Source organism: Phalacrocorax carbo, chromosome 2 (genome assembly GCF_963921805.1).
Source record: "Phalacrocorax carbo chromosome 2, bPhaCar2.1, whole genome shotgun sequence".
Taxonomy (NCBI): Eukaryota; Metazoa; Chordata; class Aves; order Suliformes; family Phalacrocoracidae; genus Phalacrocorax; species Phalacrocorax carbo.
The window spans coordinates 32,008,634-32,031,730 of record NC_087514.1 but is presented as its reverse complement, the minus strand read 5'-3'; positions in this window follow the sequence as shown (position 1 = coordinate 32,031,730).

The window sequence follows — 23,097 nt, the reverse complement described above, 5'->3', positions numbered from 1 at the left end:
AATATTTTTCCTGTTCCATTAATGTCTCTTTTTCTGGGTTGGCCAATCTTCATATCACCTTCATTTAGTATTTTTCCTGACTTTAATGCGAACCCTGAAGACCTCTGCTGTATTCTTATACAGGACATTAGAAATAGATTTTTGTTTGTTTTTAGGGAGAGAAATCTCCCTATAGAAACTGAAAACAGACTGAGCCCCAATCGGCAACCAAGCACCACACAGCTGCTCATTCACCCTCCCCCCATCAGGTGGGATGGGGGACAGAATCTGAAAAGCAAAAGTAAGAAAAATCGTGCGTTGAGTTAAGAACAGTTTAATAATTGAATTAATATAATAATAAATAATTGTAATGAAAAGGAAAATGAGAGGGAGAGAGGAACAAAACCCAAGAAAAACAAGTGATACAATTTTTCACCATCTGCTGACTGATGACTGATGCCCAGCCCGTCCCCAAGCAGTGATCGCTGCCCCCTGGCCAGCTCCTCCCAGTTTATATACCGTACCGTATGGTACAGAATATCCTGTTGGCCAGTTGGGGTCAGCTGTCCTGGATGTGCTCCCTCCCGGCTCCTTGTGCACCTGGCAGAGCATGGGGAGCTGAAAAGTCCTTGACTAGTGTAAGCACTACTTAGCAACAACTAAAACACTAAATCCAAAACACAGCACTACGCCAGCTACTAGGATGAAAATGAACTTTATCCCATCCAAAACCAAGACATAAATTTATGATCAGAAATACACTAAATAGTAGCAGGAGAATGGCTGCAGCAATCCACAGCATGATATGAAAATCCTGCCTCCCTTCCAAAAGAAACGACGTTATCGCTTTAAGCAGGGCGTTATGCCTTCTTTGGGGTCACTGATCTATCATTTACTGCTGCTTGTTTACTCTTCTGATACTGGGTAGTGTCAATTTTTTATCTTCATTTGAATGGAAAAGCTTCCAATGACTTTTATAGGACATCCGTTTTTGATTACAATGAGATCACTTCTTGTAAAACAAAAGGCAGAAGAGTCTTTTTCCAGCTATTTCCCTTGGAAACAGGGTTTATAAAGTCTGTGTGTGTGTGTGTGTGCGCTCTCTGATTTCAGCCACATGTGAAGTAGAGGCTAGAGGTCCCAAATATAATTATTCTTCCACAAATGTCATGAAAATAGGTGGTCTGATGAAGGACATATAGACCATTAAAGTGACTTGATGATAGAGAGACTGCACATGGAAGTGACTCTTTGTTTGACATTAAATGGAAGAAAAACATTATCAGCCCTCTCGGCACACATAAGAAGTTATCTTAAACACAAAAGTTGACCAACAGTTAAAACAGATTAACAGGAAACTGGAATTCTTTAGAGCTAATTTTCCAAAACTACTTAGGCTCACATATTTATTGGCTTTATTTTGATGTTAGCATCAGCCTATGTTGCTGGTAACTTCAACTAAGTGTACCATGACCTGGAACTATGATATATACATATGGTATGTATATGTTTTAGATTAGACCATATACTTAAACCAACAATTGTTTTATAGTACTGCAAGCCAAGATTTATAATGCTCAGGACTTGAAAATATAATTCATTTCCTAATTCCTTCTTTCATTATGAAATAAGCCAAAACTTTCACTCTTCATGAAGTGTGTATACACAATGTTCTCATCAGTGTAAAATAATCAATTCTGCTGAGATTTGAATAGTTCTCTGTAGTTCATTATATCACATAAGATGGCAGAAAATAAGACTTCCGAGAACAACTGCAAAAGAAGAAATTATGCATTATCCAGCCAGGACTGCTTTATAATTGTACAGAATTACGAAATAAGGAGGCAAGTTTTGTTGAGACATTTTAGTGCATGCTTCTGAAAATATTTTGGAGGGATAAAAGAAAGATGTTCATCATACTGAAGCTACTCGTAAACCTCACTCAAAGAGAAGCAGTTTCCATATCCACTGCAACATGTTCATTTAAAGTCACAAGCGTCTACTTTATATTTTTATATCTCACTGTCTTCTAAAATTACTGTAGTTCTCATGTTTCCATAGGAGGGGGTTTTGGGGTTTTGTTTGTTTGGTTGGTTTTCTTGGGGAGGTTGAGGTGTTTGGTGTGGGGTTTTTTTGGTGGTGAACTGGAGTAAAGTAGTAGAAAATGAAGTTGTTTAGCAATTCTCTACCACATTAGGGAAATCTCCTGTCTAAGCTTTCCAGGAACACTAATGAAACAGCACTGTACTTTGGGGACAGTGTACTGGCTTTATACAATGCTCAGACTATCAAAGATTTTCCTGTTATGGTTTGGTTATATGATTTATTTCAAAATTGTTATCCTACTCTGCCTGCAGGCTCTGCAATTAATACTGGCCTTTCCTCTTCCTCTCCCCTCCCTACCTCACACATGCACTTCAGATGAAAGTTTTTTTAAAAACAAAGTAAATGATGGGAAGTCTCTCAGTTTTCTGAGGATATGGTCCCACCGTTAGCTGTTAGCTGTCCTAAAAAAAGGCAGTGATTATTTCTTCAAGTGTGGAGGTCAAGTGAAGGAAGATAGTTTTGCTCTGCCGATGGTTACTTGGGCAATATTAACTGAGGGACTCAAACACCCAAAAAGAAAATGAATCATTGAATAAGCACTCTATTTTTTTTTTTCAGCCTGGTATTGTTGATTCTAGCGAGTATAAACAATAAACAACCTTATCTACTTCTATATAATATTATGTCCAATATATTCTGTTGTTCATAAAGCAGTCCATTCAAAGTAACTCTTATTAAAGTCAGATGCTGAAAATAAGTGCTTTTCAGGGCCCCAAGGGGCCTTGACCATGGAGATTCCCCTGCCACTGCCCATGAGCCCTGGAACCACAGTTCATCTCAGCCTGGGGTCTCTGTGCCTGAGCTAGTTGTCAGAGGGTCAGTCTCCAGCTCAGACACCTGCAGATCTTACTCAAAAATTCATGCATTAAACTCATTTCTATGAAGGAACTGCCTTATAAAGGGCTTCTATTCTCCTTAAAATTGTTTTACAAAAATAAAAGCGGTAATGAAGGCCAGCTCCAATCAAACCTTTGTTGGTGACTCCTTCCCTCCCCGAATATGGGCTAACACAGTGAATGGATTAGAAACCTTCACACTATGTTGATTATTTGTGCTCATAGGAGAAAAAATTCCCACCCAGTGTGACAATGGGTGGGAGCAAGTTAACATATATTAATTATTCTTTGATGCCTCATTTCAGTCCCATTGTTTAGCCCTGGGAGGATTTAGCACTATTTTCATAGGTTTTGGAGACAATCCAGCATCTGTGTAAACATATTTTTGTCCCATGGTTCTCCTTCTAGCTTTGGTTTTTCAGCTTTTGTACATCAAATTAAAATTTTGTTGATGCTTCCCAGAATGGTTTTACTTCATACTATTATTTCAGAGGAAAAGGAAACACTATTAGAGACCCCACTCCCAAGAGTGAATTTGGCTTCCTTTCCAGCAAAAATGTTTCCAAAATCAATTCCCTCTACCAGATGGTCTTAATTATATTCTGGAGATATTTACAGGTGAAGTCCATTATAGTTTTAGAAGAAATGCATAGTTTCAGCTATAAGTGCAATCCAGAATCAGTTTCAATTAATGTCTTGCAAAAATCTACAAATATAGTTGAGACTTTAAATAACACATTTGTTGTCAATCGCAGATGTACACTCCAAAATGAAAAAACAGAAGACAAATATCCCACTCTGAGGACCATGTATACTACTTATCTAGGACTGGACAGTTGCTCCCACATGCATAGCATCTGATTCCCTCAGAAATTCATGGTTGAAATCACAGAATCACAGAATGATAGGGGCTGGAAGGGACCTCTGGAGATCATCTCATCCAATCCCCCTGTTTCAGCAGGGACACCTAGAGCAGGGGGCACAGGACCACATCCAGGTGGGTTTTGAATGTCTCCAGGGAAGAAGACTCCATAACCTCCCTCAGCAGTCTGTGCCACTGCTCTGTCACCCTCACAGGAAAGGTTTTCCTCATATTCAGGTGGAACTTCCTGTGCTCCAATTTGTGCCTGTTACCCTTTGTCTTGTTGGGCACTGCTGAAAAGAATCTGGCCCCATCGTCCTGACACCCACCCTTTAGATATTTATAAGTATTGATAAGATCCCCCCTCAGTCTTCTCTCCTCCAGGCTGAACAAACCCAGGTGTCTCAGCCTTTCCTCGTAAGGGAGACGCTCCAGCCCCCTGATCATCTTGGTAGCTCTCTGCCAGACTCTCTCCATTAGTTGCCTGTCTTTCCTGAAGTGGGGAGCCCAGAACTGGATGCATTACTCCAGATGTGGTCTCACTAGAGCATAGCAGAGGGGGAGGATAACCTCCCTCGACCTGCTGGCAACACTCTTTTTTTATGCACCCTAGGATACCGTTGGCCTTCTTGGCCTCAAGGGCACAGTGCTGGCTCAGGGTCGAATCAATGAATCTAGCCTCAGAAAAGCCATTAGCTAAGGATGCAGCTTAGTTTATTGTACAGTGCAAGTGTCCAACAGAAAATCAAGGGACTAAATGCAATTTTCAGGCTGGGCTGGTGGTACATTGCTGCTGCACACCCCAGGAGAATTCTCTCTCTGTGGCTTGGTGTCTTCTGGTGCCATGCAGTATAGTCCTGTATGGTGGACAGCAAATTTGAAATCGTAAATAATAGCGTGCATCTCTTGAATACAAAAGCAACCTTGAACTGAGACCAGAGAGTTCATGACAGGGAATTTCTGGAAACTCCTGGAGTACAAGGGGTCTTTGGGTACATGGAAAGTTGAGCTGAGGGCAGCAGAGACTGACTCCTTGCTCTAGAAATTATGGTCAGGTCTTTTTATGGCTTTGCAATTTAATTCTGTAAGTAGCCCAGTGAAGTAGAGGAGTAGGAATTACTCTTATTCTATTGCAGAGTGCAATTAAGGTAAAATATTATTAATAGGTTTTCTTTCCAAAAATGTGTAAAGCAGTAATTTATACTGGGATTTGCTCTCTGTGCTTTCTATTGTCTCATCTCCACTCATTCTCCTAAACCACCTTGCTTTGTACAGATTTAATTGCATATAAATAAAGTTCAGAAAATGTTTTTATTCTTTTACCTTTTTTTTCTTCTCTTGGTGAGATGCAGAATGGAAATGCAAGCTGCGTATCTTTACTGGGGACGTTATTTGAATAATCATATTCTTTCCACATAGTTCAAGGAATATGGTTCCCCTATTTAACCAGCTTAACTGATGGCTGCTTTTCTGAAACTGCGACAGAAGAGATGAAGCCAATTGATTAAAACAGAAATCACAGCTGCATCAGTGCCTTAGCATCCTCAGTCCCCTTTCCCATGTCATGTATTTGCACAACACAATTTGTGCTTATCTGAGCCTACACACTATCCCTCTGGATGTTTGCTTTCTTAATAAAGATTCTTCTTTTTTCCTATTATGTTTAAGATTATCAGGTCTCTTGGATTCAGATTCTGAGTGTCCAGCTGGTGTGATTACTGGAATCAGGATTAAGACAGATAAAAGTAAATATAGCTGCACCTTGCCCAGTCTCTCCCTCTTTTTTTTTTTTTTTCACTCTTTGTTTTTCAGCACCAAGAGAATGAAGAAAACTACGTGCACAGCTTTTTCCTATAACTATGTGCAATGTTATCCATGGCAGCCATCTTGAAAGTCCAATTTTAAAGTAGTGTATGTCTAAGCAGTATTAGCCCCAGATTTAACTGGTCCCACAGGTAGTTTGTTCTTATACTTGTGCTGAAATGGTTTCAAGCAGAATTTTCTCCACTATTTAGTCTGTATAGCCCTGATCTAGGGAAGTAGATAGATATGTGCTTTCCCAAAAAGTAATTCTCTGTTGGATTGAGTTTTTTAAATAGTGACAGTGTTGTTATTTTCTGGATGTAATTTATGATAATCAGATGATGTAAACAATTTGAAATTATCAGGTTCCTTTACTCATCACTCTGCTAGAGCTCTACAAACCTGGAAGAAATTTGATCATACCTGGATGGAACTGGAACTCAAATTTCAAGCTAGAATTTGGAAATTTGTAGCTCACTTTTCGCTGGGTTCTGTCTTGCTGCTCTCTTAAGTTACAGGGTTCTGAGATTTTTCCCTCATAATTTAGATATTTTCCCAGTAAGTTACTCAAATCTGTCATATATACATTGCTTTGGGAAGTTATTCAATGACATCCTTCCCTTGTGGTCAGTGTTTAAGACAAGGTCCATAGAAGTTTCTCTACTTATTTTTCCTCATTGGGTGTGTAGAGGAGAGGGAAGGAACAATTCAGGTGAAGTACCCTCTGATATAATATTTCCAAAATAATAAATCTGGGAAGAATCATCTCCCAGAGATTTTTCTGTGTTAAAGAAAACACAAATCTGAAATATTACACATCCTTGGAAAAAAGTGTACCAAAACCTTTGGAATATTTAAAAAATCTTAGATAAAGCTCTGCAAACTCAAGTCATCAGCCGTAGCTCCCACTCATGTAGATAGGGACTTTTTTGGAACTGGCTGGACATCTCTCCTAGTGAGTAAAAGCACAGTTTGTGTGAGAGGTTGTCCAGACATCTGCTGGAGTTTCCCTTTTTCCCAGCTGATAACTCTTTTTGTCAGTTGTGTCTTTGTTCCACTGTGATCAACTATCTTCTTAAAGATGAAGTCTAATTTTTTGCTCCATTTAGTGAGATTTCTCTGGTCCTGTTGTATTTATGGCTTTAAATTTCAGGAGATGCTTGGCACTTGTCCATAATTTCTTCTATAGATTTTACTAGAGAGCTAACTTCTGCTTTGAGGATGAAGCTTACTGTCCTGGACTTCTGAGCTGAATTCCTGCTAAGATCAAGAGCGAAGTGTCTTTATTATAGAGGCACTGATGGTATCTTATGAAGCGACAGCCTTCTATATCAATGGGAAGCCTTGCATTACTTCTGTAAGATTTGGTTAGGCTTTAGTAACTGAAAGCTAATATTAGAGGTCAAGAATGAATGATTAATTTTAAGACATGTTACTGACTTTTTACAATTAGATTATAAAATTTTCCTCCTTGATGTTTATAATACTCATGATGCTAGAAGAGTTCATGGTGACACAATTTGAACAGCAAGTAAAGTTTGATAGATTCATATTTTTACTTATTTATTCTGATAGATTGACGAGGCTAAGACTTAAGAAAAGAAAGGAGAGATCACCGTTGCCCATATGGTTTTATTATGCTCTTACTGTCTTATTCTTGGAATAAAACCCAAGAGTATTTTGTGGAATTGGGTAGAGAACAAAATATATTGCATTCTCTTGGCGTCCTTAATTAATTACATTATCACAGAGAAAACATTTCCCTTACGTGGTTTATTGGCCTTGAATAGTATCAACAGATTTTAGTAGGAATGCTATTCAGTTGCACCTTAAAATAACATTTCACTGTTAACTCCAATAATGTTATGATGACATATGAACAAGAAAAAAGCATTTAGGATCCAGTGAATTTTTTTTTTTAACTTAATGCTTATTGGGATATCTTTCAAAGAAAACACAATAAAACACCTTGTACACTGTTGTCGATCATGCCTGTGTAGTTGTTTAATGTTGCTGAAAAGAAGGCTATAATTAATTTTTGACTACCCTATACAATGGTGTGCTGTCCTTGAAAGTCTTTAAATTAATTTCATGTAAAAAAATGCCAACTACTTACTAAGCAGAGCAACGTTCTTTGCATATTAAGTCATATTAAGTTGCTTGTAGTTACATCAGGGAGAAAAAGGAAGATTTGGTGCTATTTTATTACTGTGAGTCCAATGGATCCAACACAAATCTGGAAAAGCCAGATGATTTTTTTGTATAGCTCTCACATTACCAGCAAAATTATGAATTATTTTATATGAGATAACATTCATGACTTCACCTGTTGCTTTTGAAAGATGTGCTTGGATATAATTTGATGTAATTTTGGATATCATTTGATAATAATAGGTTACATGAATAAAAACATGATTTTATTAAAACAGTTGCTCTTAATGCCCAAGCCAAGAAGAACCAGTGCAGGTTTTCTCATGTGATTTGCATTTAATAGGTGCATTTCACATGCACACTTCTTGTAGGGCAGAGCGGCATAACCTCTATTTTTATGACTTTGCCTTTCTACCAAATAAAACTGTGCTCCTTGAGAGTTCTGATGGGCCTTAGAAGTTATTGGCTCATCTAATGACCAGTGTCTGATTTGGCCAACCAAACAGTACTCCTTTAGACTCAGACCCAAACATACTCAATGCTCCCTTGAAGTACTGTTCAAAGCTTTTATTTCTGCCAAAGAAATAAATTGTGAAGAACTGGTAAGCAACCGCGGCATATTTTTCTGTCCCCTCTTTATCCTTTGGTGAGGTTAGGTTTAGCATTTCACATAGTGAAAGGCCTGTTCAAAAGGAAAGTTTGAACATTTTACTGGTTTTACTTATGTTTTTATTAGGAGGTTTAGAAGGCTTTTGCTTATTTCCTTTCTATGACAAGATGAATTTAGTGGAATTCATTCAACTTTCCTTTTTTTATGAGTCCTTTAGTAGCTAATATTGCCAATTCAGTAAAAGGGGAATTTCTACAGGGTTCTTTATGAGTACTTACTCTCCTAGTTCTGTATACTAGATTTATTCTAGATATTGAAACACAAGTTTAAAGTTGAATGGACTCAGATGCTGAGCTCAGGTATAATAGTGCAGTAGTGCAAGTTTCATTCTACTCAAGCCAAATATGTAATTTTACTCTTTTCTGGGATGTTCCTGAACTAACCAGTTTCCTAGTTTCTTGTATGCTTTGAAATATCTTGCTCTTTCTTACATTATTTCTTTCTCTTTCTCCCCTTTCCCTTTCCCTTTCCCCTTCTCCTTCCCTTTTTCTTTTTTCTTTTTCTTTTTCTTTTTCTTTTTCTTTTTATTTTTATTTTTATTTTTCTTTTTCTTTTTCTTTTTCTTTTTCTTTTTTCTTTTTCTTTTTCTTTTTCTTTTTCTTTTTCTTTTTCTTTTTCTTTTTCTTTTTCTTTTTCTTTTTCTTTTTCTTTTTCTTTTTCTTTTTCTTTTTCTTTTTTCTTTTTCTTTTTTCCTTTCTTTCCCTCTCTTCTCTCTTTACCTTTTCCTTTCTCCTCATTCTTTCTTTCATTTTTACAATACATATTTGAGATTATAAGGGAGAGATGATAGTGTTACTGTAAGCATTGTTCTTCATTACTATTCCACTTATATCTCAAAGAAGTATATCATAGAAAAATAATACAAAGTAGAGCTGGATGGAGCTTTCACAGGTCATTTAATTCCTTCTTCTATCCCAAGGCTGAATCAATGACATCTGTGTTGTCCCTGAAAAATAACAGTCGAGCTATTTTTGAAACATTTCACTAATGGAGATTCCACACCCTTCCTTAGCAGTACTTTTCAAATATTGAAAAAAATGATAGGTCCAATCCTTTTTTGCAAAGTTTGTCCCTGCCCTTTATCACATAAGTTGATGTGAGTGCCAACATCCTATTTAAGGTCTTTTTCTTATTATCATTCTTCACAAATGGATAATTGCTTTCTTGGCAACTCCATCTCTTAAGAGTTCTTCACTGCATGGCTTTGCTTCCACCTTTCCTACAGGCCCTGCCGATGCATGTGACACAACTCCATCTGGTGTTCTGCTACCTGCAGTGTTGACAGGGAATGATAAGGTCTTACTATCAAACTGATTGTTTCTCCAGGTTCTGTTTACTCTGGGTTTATATAAGGCAGAGTCTAGTCAGACTTGGGATATATCATGGCAGCATACTGAGGCTGCCCTGGTCACGGGTAGTGCTGAGCCCTGTGAAGTGACTCTGCTTCTCTGCTGACCCAACAGGTCATAGTTTCTTGGCTTCCCTGCAAGCCTGAGGGTTCACGTGGGAAAATGGGAGTATGGTACTGAGTGGAATGACTCAATCCACTTTCCATTTTTAACTGCAGTTATGCTGTTTAGGGTTGGGATGAAGAAACAGAGATCATTCTTTAGCAAATTCTCTCAGTAGTTTCCCTCTGACAATCAGATGTATTACTTTTCCATATGAGAAGCATTTACTCCTATCTCTGATGGCATACAGCTTACACCTTGGTTACTAGGGGAGATCAGTTTTCTTCCTGCCATTGTAGTAGTAGCAACACTCTCACAAAATATATTTATTTCTCTTATAACCATCTACAAAGGGACACCTAACAATGGTGCCTTAGACAAGCAACTACAACTAAGCAGTCCAAGCAAAATGACCATTTGCAAAGTTTGAAAGCAGCTTTGGGAGCAACAGATGATCTGTTGCTCTCATACTTCTTCTAGACACTTAAATCATGCAGTTACTGTGATTTGAGCTTAGTCCCTTCATTGGACCAACCTAGCAATAGCATCTGACAGGAGTTAGAACCACTGTGGCACACTGTGGGGTAAGATCCACCTCACCTATCCTAACCTGGAGCACTCAGCTGAGGTGCCTCGCCCCTGCCAAGGCAGTGAGGAAGGGCAGATGTGACCTGGAAATGCCAGGTGGCAGAGTTTGAGGAGTAAACTGCGAAGTCCACCACAAACATACCTCATTGTCTTCCAGAGACATACAGTGGTGCACTATAACACTAGAAGCCATGGTACAGTAGGACGCACATAACATAGCCATCACCCAACAAAACTCACAGGAGTTGTGTGAATCAGACCACGTACTCCAATTCAGTCCAATGAGTCACACTAAGTATATACAAGCCATGCATATGTATATGTCTGTAACTGCATGCTTACAAGCTGTGTTTCATAGATCTGTTATCTGGCTGAGCAAAATAATTCAGTTATGAAGTAAATTATTTTTGGTTTATGTTATCCCTGGTAAAAAATCTTCAGGTGGGTATTTTTTTTTAATGGACAACTGCATAGAAATAGGCACTATTTTTAATTGATTGTGAATACCTGTGTCTGAGGGAGTTTTGCATTATGTTGTACTCCATAGTTTTTATTTCTTTTAGTGACTGCTAAAAGCCATTGGATGTTGTTATCTCTAACATCAAAAGCATTTTTGTTCCAAGAGCGTCCAACATCGGAGGTTCTTGAGATTTTGCACACTTGGGCCACTAGCTTGGGTGGCGGACGAAGAGCTATGCCCTGCAACAGCAAGCAGGTTCTGCCTTTCTAGGTGCAGGCTCTCAGTCAGCTGGCTCAGCTTATGTTGCCTAATCACTGCATCTGACCATGACACCCAATTGGCTTCCTATGCATCAGGCGGATGTCTGCTTTTCATCTTGTCTTTTTACAAAGTTCATACAATTCAAGGGATCCTGTTAGGGTATTAAAACAGGATTCTTCACAGAGCACTTCAGTCCACCTGAGATCTGAGTCCATGGCTTGGAAAACATCCACATTTTCATGTTGAAATAGGGAAAGTCTTGGGTGATGGGACATTGCTGAAGTGTCACATTTAAAGGAGGACTTTGTAAAGAGCCAGCAATGAACTGGTAATAACATTTTTCCTTTCTTTTTTCCTTCATGATGTGGAATTGCCTGAATCACAGTCTTGCTCCATCGCAGGTATGCCTTTAAGTTGTTCTTTTGATGCCATCACCCACAGTTCCTGTGCTCACCTCCTGTTTCACAAAGAGAATTTGGGCAATTGCCTGACTACCCTATCCAAACACCTATAATCACCTTGTCCCACCCCACCCCAGAAGTGTTTCATATAGCTGAACTTTCCATTGCTTACGTGATGGGTTACAAAGGCTGGCTGCCTCAAACACCTGTGGGCGTGCCACATCCCCAGGGAAAGAACTTGCTCAGTTGTGTGTTTTCTCAGGTTATTGTAGGTGATATTGCATCCCTCCTTCCTTTCCCCAACCCATCCCCGACTTCCTCTTCCTCTAAAATATTTGCATTTTTCTGCCAGAACCACTAGGTGTCACAAGTACTCACATCTAAACTATAAAATCCTCTGAAATATTATCCTGGAGATCTTGATATTTTCCTTATTCTTATCAAGGGGGCCAAGAAATGAGGCATAGACTTGCTGTAAATGTGGGAGCTCCTGGATGTAAATAAAAATCAGGTGCACCAACCTGGTGCTTACAGAGCAGGTCCATAGTGCTTCATGGCAAACAATTTAGCATTCAAGGGAGTTATGTCTGTCTTTGAAGGGCCTTAATTCATCCAGCCACTGAAAACTAATAAATTGGATGTGAGCCGAAAGATGAACAGACTGTATCTAACACAAAGAAATATGCTGGTAAAACAGGGTGTGCAGAACTAGAATGCAAAAAGAGCTCCACCATGAAAAAAGCTTATGGTGAAGAAACAGAACAATCCTCAGGTTAAATTTAGATGATTTGCAAACTGAAACTGAGTAATCCATGCCACTAATGAGACAGATCTTCCTCTTCTTCCCACTCTTGTTCCCATCTGTCTGTTTATAAACTAATCAATCATTCTTGCCTAGCATTATGAATTTTACACTCTCTGGGAGGATATAATTCTCAGCTCCCCAGCACTTCTCAGTACACCACTAGTTGACTCTGGGTGAGCCTGAGACATTGATCTTTTCTAAATATGATATTTCAGTTTTTCAAATGTTACAGAATGTATGTTCTAGATGTTTTTTCCCTTAACCCTCTAAAACAACTTTTATTTTTTAATTGCAGGTATGCATTTCCATTTCCAAGTGTACTTTTCTTCAAAAAACCCACCCCCTTCAGCACTCCACACCACACAGTACATCTACCTACATGTGCACTGTCTGCCCTTTTGCTGCCCTTTGAGGCATGGCTCAGTGCAATATCATACCATGCGCTGAACAAACAGCACAAGAGAATTATCTTCTATCTCAAATCTCATTTGGGACCTCAGTTCAGCTGAGTCCCATGGCAGCCACAGGCCTTTGCAGCTTCTCACTGACACCTGTTTACATCAGCTAGGCCTTCAGCTCAAGCAAGGAACGAGAGTAGAAGGAGATGACCACGGATGGTGGGGAGTACATGGCAAAAGGGGTATCTATGAATATTAGTCTAATGACAATACCGCTGCTGCTATTATAAACTACATGACCATGCAATATCTTGCAGCAGGACTCTGAAGGCACTGCAGTAGGGCAGGAGGACCTGGCTTCCCTATATTTTCCCCCTCCCCAATCCCTGTAAGCCCCTTCTCAACGATTTCAAAAAAATTCTGTGAACTGCACGCCGATGGTTCTGTATCCCAGTGTCTGCCACATCACTGACTTCAAATCTTTTAGCATCTTAATTGGTTTGAGAACACGAAGAGACGTGTGGGAGACAGACTTGCTGAAAGGTTTTAATGCTTCCATGGGTCTGTTCTGAGCATACTCAGAAATATGGTCTCCTTCATTTTCCATCTTTTAAAAATGTTTTCCTCAAAATTAACTGAGTTTCATACACATAAATCTAAAATATTACATGCAGTTAGGGGCTTGATCAATATGGTATTACTGCATGACATTCAAACAGACAGACAGTGTTATAAATCTGGAGTGGCCTATTATATTGTCATTTTAAGCTGGCAAGATCAGAGTGTAATGGCTTTGGGCTATACCAGATGGTGAATTTAGGCCTTGCACTGCTCCTGGAATAGAATACATCACCCTGAAAGAAGCAAAGACAATTCACTCCCTTTCTAAAATGGTGTTTCAAAGATAAAGATTGACATCACCATGTAGCTGTGAGTTATTGCTTAATAAAACTGCATAATGCTTATTAGTCATGCTGTACAGTGCATTATCAGTCAAATTAATCACTCATGCAAGACAGCTAATTTGGTCCTAAATGCACTCTTTAAAATGAATGCTGAATGTTACTAACTGTTATTAAGTAGCCACCTGCTGCACATTTATGACATTATATTTGGTATATTGCTGCAATAATCTAAACTGTGTTTAAAGGTAGAGTTTAATTCCAGATAATGTTTTGTTAATAACCTACCATGTAAACAAATACAATCAATTATGGCCAGAGGTAATTACAGTGTTGAATCATTTTCTTACAACACTTCAATAAAAAAGCAGATTGATTCAGAAAGATTTTGAACTTTACTTGTATTTAAATGAAGGCGTGTCCTGAACCATAATAGGTGCAATTACAAAGATAAGATTAAGGTGGTGCCAGCTTTCTTCTGTTTTTCAGAGTAATTTTGTAACAAGGAAAGATTGTTGTAGGCCAGCTCTCTGTGCAGAGCAGGCATTTCCCAGGCAGAACTCTATCTCCCTCTTTTTATGATGCCTGGAACTTTTAGGGATATTTCCTCTATTTACCAACCAGAAACAGTAACTGAAAAAAAACCAAAATAGAAAAAGTTACATTTTGTTACCACTGGGGTGTGCCACTTAAAAGGATTATGTTTTCTACCCAGTAATTAATTGTCCAGTGGCTTCATGCTGGACCAGTGTCCTTTCCATTCATCTGGCATTTTTCATATGTGAAAATCAAGCCACTTGGCAAAACGCTCAGATCAGTCATCATTCTCTTCTAAGAAAGAGGAATGAAGAATGAAGAGGTGCTGTTTCGGGCCAGTGCCACACAAACATAGCAGTCAAAGACGATAGGAACAGTCCATGTCCCTACCAGCAAGATTCATTGGTCCTGAAGTTTGCCATTTAGATAGCCCTCTGCTTTTAGAGACATAGTTAGGCTCTTTGTCTTGTCAGCAGGAAATCTCTGACATTTGCAGAGGTGAGTTCATCCTACCTCCCTTGCAAACCTATTTTATAATAAGATATTCCCTTAAGAACATGCCTCTCTCTTTCTCCATTGGTGAGGCTACCCTATACAACAAGCCTATCTAAGATACCAAGTTTTAGAAGATGACATTCAAGTGAGTTGAATCCCAGAGCTAGCGCACTTCCCAACCCACTGGAGCATGTTTAGCCTGGAGAAGAGAAGGTTTAGGGAGCACCTAAGTGCAGCCTTACAATACTTATGAGGAGATTACCAAGAAAAGGGAGCCAGGCTCAATACTAACTTGCATGGTGGGATAATGAGATGCAATGGTTGTAAGCTGAAATAGGGGACTGTCTGTCTAGATGTAAAGAAAAATGTTTTCCCTCTGAGGACAGCCATCCAGTGTAAGAGATAGTCCAGAGAACTGTGGGACCTTGGGGCCTGGAGATTTTGATGGCAAGATGGGGCAAAGTTCTGAGTCACCTGGCCTGAACACAGAGCTGCCCCTGCTTTGAGCAGGGGATTGGGCAGTGACCTCCCAAAGTCTCTTCAGGCCTAAATGATTGGTGATTCTGTGTCATCTTTCAAGCTGAAATATCACACTGATATTATACCCATACACCAGGGAATGTCTGTGAAGGAAGTGTTGAGATGGCCATTAATGCAGGGTCTAGACAAGGCTTAACACAGAGGATTGTATCAGATGTTAATAAGTCATCAGGGTCAAATTTAGGTTCCACTGGCACCTCAGTAACTGAGTTTTCAGAAGCATGTCTGCTCTTGCAAGAACTTGTCACAGCACAGTTGTGGTGCTCTTGCTTTGGTGCGTAGGGAAAATATAAGAAGTAAAATCTCTTTTGCAATAAAAGTGGGAGTGAAATAAAGAAAATGACACTGAAAAAATACAGTGTGCATAGGTATATGGAAACATAGATAAAGGAGGCTTAGAAAGAATGGCTGACTGATGAACTGATAGATTAACTAAATGGACTATACTTCATTAGCTTTAAAATGTAATATTTCCTCTGAAGACAGTTGTTAAGTGAAACTTTTTTTGAAAGACTTGATTTGAAAAAAGTAAATAAGTATCTGCAATCAAGAATCAAAATTACTGTAGGTAGAAAACTAAAAGATGTTTTACTAACAGAGACCAGTCAGGGAAATGTCAGACAGGCAAATCCTTGAGCATGCTGGCAATAGGTGATGAAAATTGGTATAAAGAGAACCTAAATGATGGGCCACTTAAATTCTGTGCAATTTGAGAAATATTTAGTCTATGCCCTAAATTCTGCAACATTCCAATCTGGAGTACTCTTGGCTTTTGTCCTGGGGGATGATACAGTGTAAAGTTTGTGCACAGGTTTCCCATTGGCTTTCAGGGCATAATCAAGCACTGAAAAAGAGCCAAGTTAATGTTAGATATTGATTTCTCAATGCATTGCTAGCGTATTTCCTATTGCAAGTAAATTGCACAAAAATGAAAGATGACTATAAATAGAACAACTCAGCACGCAAAAGCAATATTACATTCCATACCCAGTGATGCTGGTGTTTTAGACTGATTAAGTCGAAAAGTACAGAGGAAGTTATTTTCCTTATTAAACCACATGTTTCTGTCAACACATTTTCTCTATCTACTTGACAACAGAAAAAAAGCATGGTCATGCTAGATTTTTCAGCACAGGTATATTCTTCTCCCTCTCTTGTTAAGAAATCAGGCTTATCTTAGCTAGCTTTGTATATAGTTGAAAATTAAAACGATATTTTCATAAATCTTGATATGAGGAGGTTTGACCCTTTTTAGTTTACAAACATGGGAAACATCCATGAAAAAGAAGTATTGCTGGAACATTGTTATTTAGTATAATAGTAACCTCAGAATAAATCAGAGTTCTAAGGCACGTGACTTTGACAGGACTAAATTACTATTAATATCTTAACAGACAAATGAGCAACTGCTTTTAACTACTCAGGGTCACCTAATTATGTCCATTTGTTGAGCAATAAATAACAAAGAAGAAAACTATTAGAGTGGTTAGTGAGCAAGACTAAAGCCACTGGCACTAATCTTCCATATTACTTTGTACAAATACAATTACTTATACAGGGATCTTCAAAGCCATCTGCTTATGTGTCTTTTAACATATGACTGTAGCCTCTATGCTTTTCTTTCTCATCTGAAAGTTATCACGGTAATACTTCCCTACCTCACAGGCATCTATTGGAATACTCAATAACTAAAGTAATGGGGTCATGGAAGTAGTTGAGGGAAGAGAATATGAGAAGGAGAGCAACTCCCTAATGAGTTTTAAAAACTATGCTAATCACTTCCTCCCACTAATTTGGATTAAAATTATGCAAAAAACCCCACACCTTCATCAGTCCTACCTTAAATTATATTCTTTGCCCACGCGCTCACTAAAGTATTCATGTGGCATGCACAGAAACAGATATGGTCTGCTTTTCTGTCCTCAGATTCAGATCCTGAAAAACTAGGACATTTTATCTTTACACCTTTTGCCTTCAGCTTTCCTGGAAGTTTCCATCGCTCAGCACCGCCTCGCAGGTGCTGCTGACACAACACCCTCAGGGGATGAGGCCCTTTGAGCCCCAAAACTTCTCTGCAAGTGCCCAACATGAAAAGGATCTTGACTTTACCATTTTTGCTTTTCAGTCTTGATAAGGCTGTTTCCATTATTAATACTTCAAAGGAAACTATCCCTCATTTGTGGAAATAGTCAAAACATAATGGAGGTATTACAATTCTTACAAACTTTTTCATCCAATGGAATAAAGGTGGCTACTTGTATTTAGTAATTATTTCACTTTCTTTTGAAGGCTTTGTGTTTGCAAGATGTTGGAAATTCTTCCTCCAGGCTTGAACCACTGTCAGCAGCTCCTGTGATACCATGGCCCTCTGTTTTCAGGTCAAACAAGTGACTGAAATTAATTGCATGGGAGGGACCATATTGACTTGTTGATGTTCCATTTTCCTGTTTTGAAATCAAAAGACCTCTGCAATCCACAGAATGGATAGGCAAGCTACAGAAGTATGATGTGCAATAATATGTGTCATCAGGACTCCTGGACACACTGATGGAATAGCAACAACTTCATTAAATACAGTGTTCTTGGTTCAATTGCAAAACAATTGCAACCCAAATACAAAACCAGCATGTTCTAAAGGTCTAAGGCTTTTATACACACTTCATAGCTTCCTACAAGTGTTGAATGCACTTCTGGAGGTCATTTAGTCCAGCTTCCTGCTTGAAGCAGGACTACCACTAGTATAGCATCAGGTCAGCCATAGCTTTGTTCTAGCTGGGTCTTGAAAAGTCCAAGGTGGTGATTCAGTTTGCATACATCCAGATTTTATTTGTTGTTATTCTGGGCAGCAGGTAGAATGCTGTGTAAGAAAAGTCTTCATTTCCATTGGCCAGGCAAAGGCCAAACCCAGAAGCAACAACTTCTCACTCTTCCCTCCAGAGAACAGTTTACCCAGAGAGGGGTGGAGGGTTTGTAATTAGAAATAATTATGGTGAAAGTGATATGTCATGAGAGCTTATCAAGTACAGTCTGCCCAATGCTCCTCTAGCTGTAATAAAACTTGATAACATTTCGTAGTCATGGTCTGCACAAGAGGTACAGATGTTCCCAGGTAACCTGCACATCCCAGCTATTGCTCTTTGGTAAATACTGGTAAAGGCTCATTTGTCCATTAGAAAACACTGTAAATTTATGATTATCACCATCCCCGAAGCTGTGTTAATTGCCATTAAGTGGGCTCAGAGGGAAACAGCTTACTATTATCAACCAGGCAGCCCACTAGGAACTGCATGGTTCCCAGTTTCTAAGAATGTGCACTTTTTGATGAATGGACAAGCAGTGCTGGCTTCTAATGCATTATGGTGGAGGGGGCTGAATTACTGAATTGTGTGTTCCTCTGTGAAGGAAAAATGTCACTTACAATGTAGGTGTGTCACGTGTAAAACTTTCAGTAGGTTTCTTCAAAGTCTGATTTTTGCCCTGATGAATGCTTCTCTTGTTCCTAATAACTTTAATCTTCCTTCACAAATTCCAAAACAAAAGTTGGGCAGGAGAGATTTCTTCCAGCCTGAAAGTGGCATATTCCTTAACACATTGCCTTCCATATCAAAGCGGAATTTTATTTTAAAGGTGCCACAGAAAAATTATACACTCGCAGCAGTGGATCCTCTATCTATAAAGAGCGGGTAAAACTGTCTGTATTGCCTTCCCAGCCACTGCCAGTTGACTGTGAGCTGCAAAGGCAAGTTCTCAGATTCACTCTTCATGCCTGAAACCTTCAGGTTGTTGCAGATTTTCTGAGTCAGTACCAAATGTAGTGGTGAGTTTTTGTCATCTCATTCCTGATGTAGAATGGGAGCAGAACTAACAATGGCAGCTTAGGGATGAAAGAAGAGCTGCTATCATATATCAGTAAAGTTTCCGCACAGCTGGCTCGTGCTTGATTTGTACCACTAAATTGAGGCCGTAAGACTAGAAGCAATTTCTAGTCCTTTGGTTCAGCTTATCCAGTGAGCATTCTCTGTTACTTTTTGACTTTTCAAAATGGCTACACCCAGGGAGAGGTGTTTCTGGTCTCATTTCTTATTAGAAAAAATCGTAATATGCGCTCTGTTTCCCCATGACACTCCTTCCTCTGCGTATTATTAATTTGATATCTTGAATTCAAGCAAATATTCGTTTTTAGTTGGTCTGTGAAAGTTAGAATCAGAGGAATGTGATGGCATGGAAATGAAGTTTACCTTCTTCACAAAAATACTTTTAAGCCTCAGAAATTAATCCCTCAAATTTTTTTCGTTAATATTGCATTTACAGCATAGGCAGCTAAAACTTCAATGAGACTGCAATTTCAGCCAGATGTCTGCCTCCAAGCAATATATATAGCGTTAAATTTCCACTTACTTTCTACAAGAAAATTCACAAAGTATTCCCTGTGATTGCAACCAAAGGAAAGCCACCCAAGCTTATTCAGTCTTTTTTTTTTTTTTTAAGTGAGAATTTATGGTCATACCAGAACCTCAGTCTTTATTTTTAAAAAAACAACTACTGTCTAGAAAGGAACATTTTGTCTCTCTGGAGATGCACTTTTGTTGAACTTATTCAAACCGAGAGTTGTTCTTCGAAAAGGTTATTTGAGTTCAGCTCCTTTCTGTCCTGGCCACACAAATGGCCAAACATTTCTTTTTTACTCAGATTTTTCAATCTTCTTCTGATGTTCAAATTAAATTAAATTTAAATATCAGTAACTGAAGTGATCAGTGCCATGTATGTGTAGCCGTGTGTGTAGCCATGGCATCCAGGGATGGCATCCAGGGATGGCATCCAAGGAAGCAAGAAGAGAGCAGGTTCTTTCTTGCCCGTGTGCCACATTTGGAGATGCTATGGAGACCCTGCTTGGGCCAAGCTCTTGAGAGACTGCTGTGAAGCAGTTTGTCCTGTGGGACACATATTGGCGCTGAAGTCCATGTGTGACAGAAAATATGTGGTTTTCTGTGGAAACCTGCAAAACAGGAGACACTGTTTCCACCATGTCCCTCCTTGCTGCAATGCCATGCAGGCATTGTTCGGCTGGGAGGGGAAAGGCACAAAACCTACGTAAGTGCTGAACTGGGAACTGACTATTCCTGGTAACAACCTGGCGTTTGGTTACCTCGCTGTATGTGGACACAGGAGGAATCGTCAGCCCCACAGATAGAGATGGCTGAACCCGAAGCAAGGCTGGCTGGCTGGTCGGCAGGGCTGGGTGCAGCTGCTGGACACTGGACATGGCTGCTGGACCTTGGCCCTCGAGGAGCCCGTGGGAAAGCAGCTGGGCCTGGGCTAGTGCCAGCACAGAGGGACTGCATGGAGACAGACCATCCAAAAATCCTGCTTAGGCGTTTTCAGGCTCCTGTTTTCTCTTGACGGTGGGCTGGCCTGGAAACACACAGCAGCAGGATGGCCCGGAGCTCCCCGCCCGCTGCTGGACAGCCTCCAGGACCTGGAGCAAGAGCTGTTATTGCACAAGTTCAAGTGATAGCTACTGGGGCATTAGAAACCTCCCTCTTGCTGCAGCAGCCCCTGCAAATACTCTTTTTAGTTTATCTATTTTCCAAAAAGGTTACAGACCTCAGTGTTTATCCTTGAAGGAGCTCACACTGTCTCTGGGCCTGGCTTTGCCAGCAGTGGTGGCTGTGTTGTGCCAGTGGGTGTCCTGGGTGTCCCCGGGCTGAGGCTGACGGACAGTGCGCAGCCGGAGGGGAGCATGGGCCTGGCACTGCCGAGGGCCCTGGCTGCCCGCAGTCATTGCCATGGGCTGGTGGGCATGAGGTGGGAGGTCAAGAAGCCCCGGGGCCTGCTGGAGGTGGCTGGAGGCCTGGTGGCACTCATGGCACTTGCTCCAGGCAACTACACCGGATCAAGTCCTGTATGCTCACTCCTTTCCCCAAAGACACGAGCCCCTTGGCTCCAGGGCTCTTTGATACCCAGCCTTCCTCATGTGTCCTGAGCACTGGGGAGGCCAAAGTTGCCCTCTGCCTCCAGTGAGGCAATGCTTTCTTATTGGAACTGTGCTCTGAACTGACTACATTTTCATTTGACAGAACTATTTTTTCCTGAAGAAACCTAACCAAACAAAAAGAAAAACCACTTGCAATTACACAACTAATTATCAAATAGCTTTTAAAATTATTATTATTTGTTCTCCAGCCAAAAAAATTGGTAATAACTTTCCAAGTCACTGCTGTCTTCCAGTTTAGCACCTGGATTATTCAGTCATATCTTCCAATTTAATCTTTTGGTTAACTCTTATGTAAGAAGAAACTCTACCTTGATAAGGAGCATGTTTCTGTGTAGTTAGCCATCTGCAACCGTGTGTTAAATCTCCGATCATGAAAGTGAGGACGACTGATCAGACACGTCTCAGGGCTCCTAAACAGGCTAAAAGCTCTTTGATGCCTATGAAAATCAACTACAGTTTTAAGTGGATTTCACTGTAAACTGAGCTCTGTGCTTTTCTGGGATGTTTTAAAAGCACCCCTTGCTATAATATTGTATATTGAGCTAGAAAATGAAAACAGCATCTTATTACGGCAGGGGTATGTATGATAGCACAGGCAGTATCTTAAAAAGTTAAATATTTACTTTGTGGTACTTCTGAGGAAAGGCTGAAGAATTTGCAGCAAGCAGCTATGGATCATTCAAATGCATTCAAAATTTATGACAATGTTTAAAGAAGATTGCTAGATTGGGACTTAATGCTGCTTTGTACTGTGGGAGTGTTTAGATACTCTTGAAGGAAATTTTGCCTGGAACATTGATTAGATTATTTTGCTTTTTGCCAACTTAATTTTTACAAGGCTAAATAAAAATATTGGGAAATTTCACAAAAGGGCAAATATTTTTGCTCTTTTTCACACAAAAATACATCAGCTGAGGTCCTTTAAAAATGGTCTACTAATGAAAAATAGGATGCCTGAAGTATGGAATAAGTAAACATCTCATGTGCAGATTGTGCCTGGCTCCTGTAGGGTGAACTCTTCTAACACAGAAAGGAGATACTTTCTAGGCATTTTTAAATTTCACTTTCTCTAAGGAAACTGATGGTAAATATGATATTGAGGCACAAGTACCTTGTCTTCTTTAACAGGTTATTATTGTATGAATTATGTTACAGAGAAAAGCATACAAATAAATGTATGAGTTTCACCAATGGACAGGTTCTTTGTTAAAAAAGGGGAGTAGTAAGAGTGAGGAAGCAGGAAGGATGGAATAAAAACTGGTGCATGCTGGAAGCAAAGACAAAGGAAATGAATAGGGAAACAAGAATAGTTGTAAAAATAGGCCATGTAATTAAAACAAATTCCACGAGTTAGAAATGCCACAGATTAGCTCTATGGCCAAAAAATGTTAATGATCTTATATGTACTTTTAAAGTCTGGTGCTTTTAGCTTCCCCGGCAGGATCCAGCTAAATGGGATATAATGGTAGAGATGGAAGGGAAGATCTGGTTTTCTTTCCCTTCTTGGCCAAACTGAAAGATTGAAAAATTGTTCTGAGAAAAAGAATTTTTTTTGCTGAATCCATCAGAGGTTTGGATGCTGTTTTTACTCTTTTGAACAAAAAAACCCAAAAGGCAGGATTCAGCTCCTACCTGGGACACCCAATTTGAGTGTCTCCCTTAGGTGTCCTCATGTGCTCTAGGGGCCTCCCTCAATCCAGTACCCCTACACAAGTGCCTGGCACCATTTGGGAGGCATGGGGTCACCTCCACATGGCTGGTGGTTACCATGTGGGACCTACTGAACTCCTGCGGCCTGCTGGAGGCAGCTGGAGGCAAGGTAGACAGCCAAGGCACCTATGGTGGCACTGGATGCCT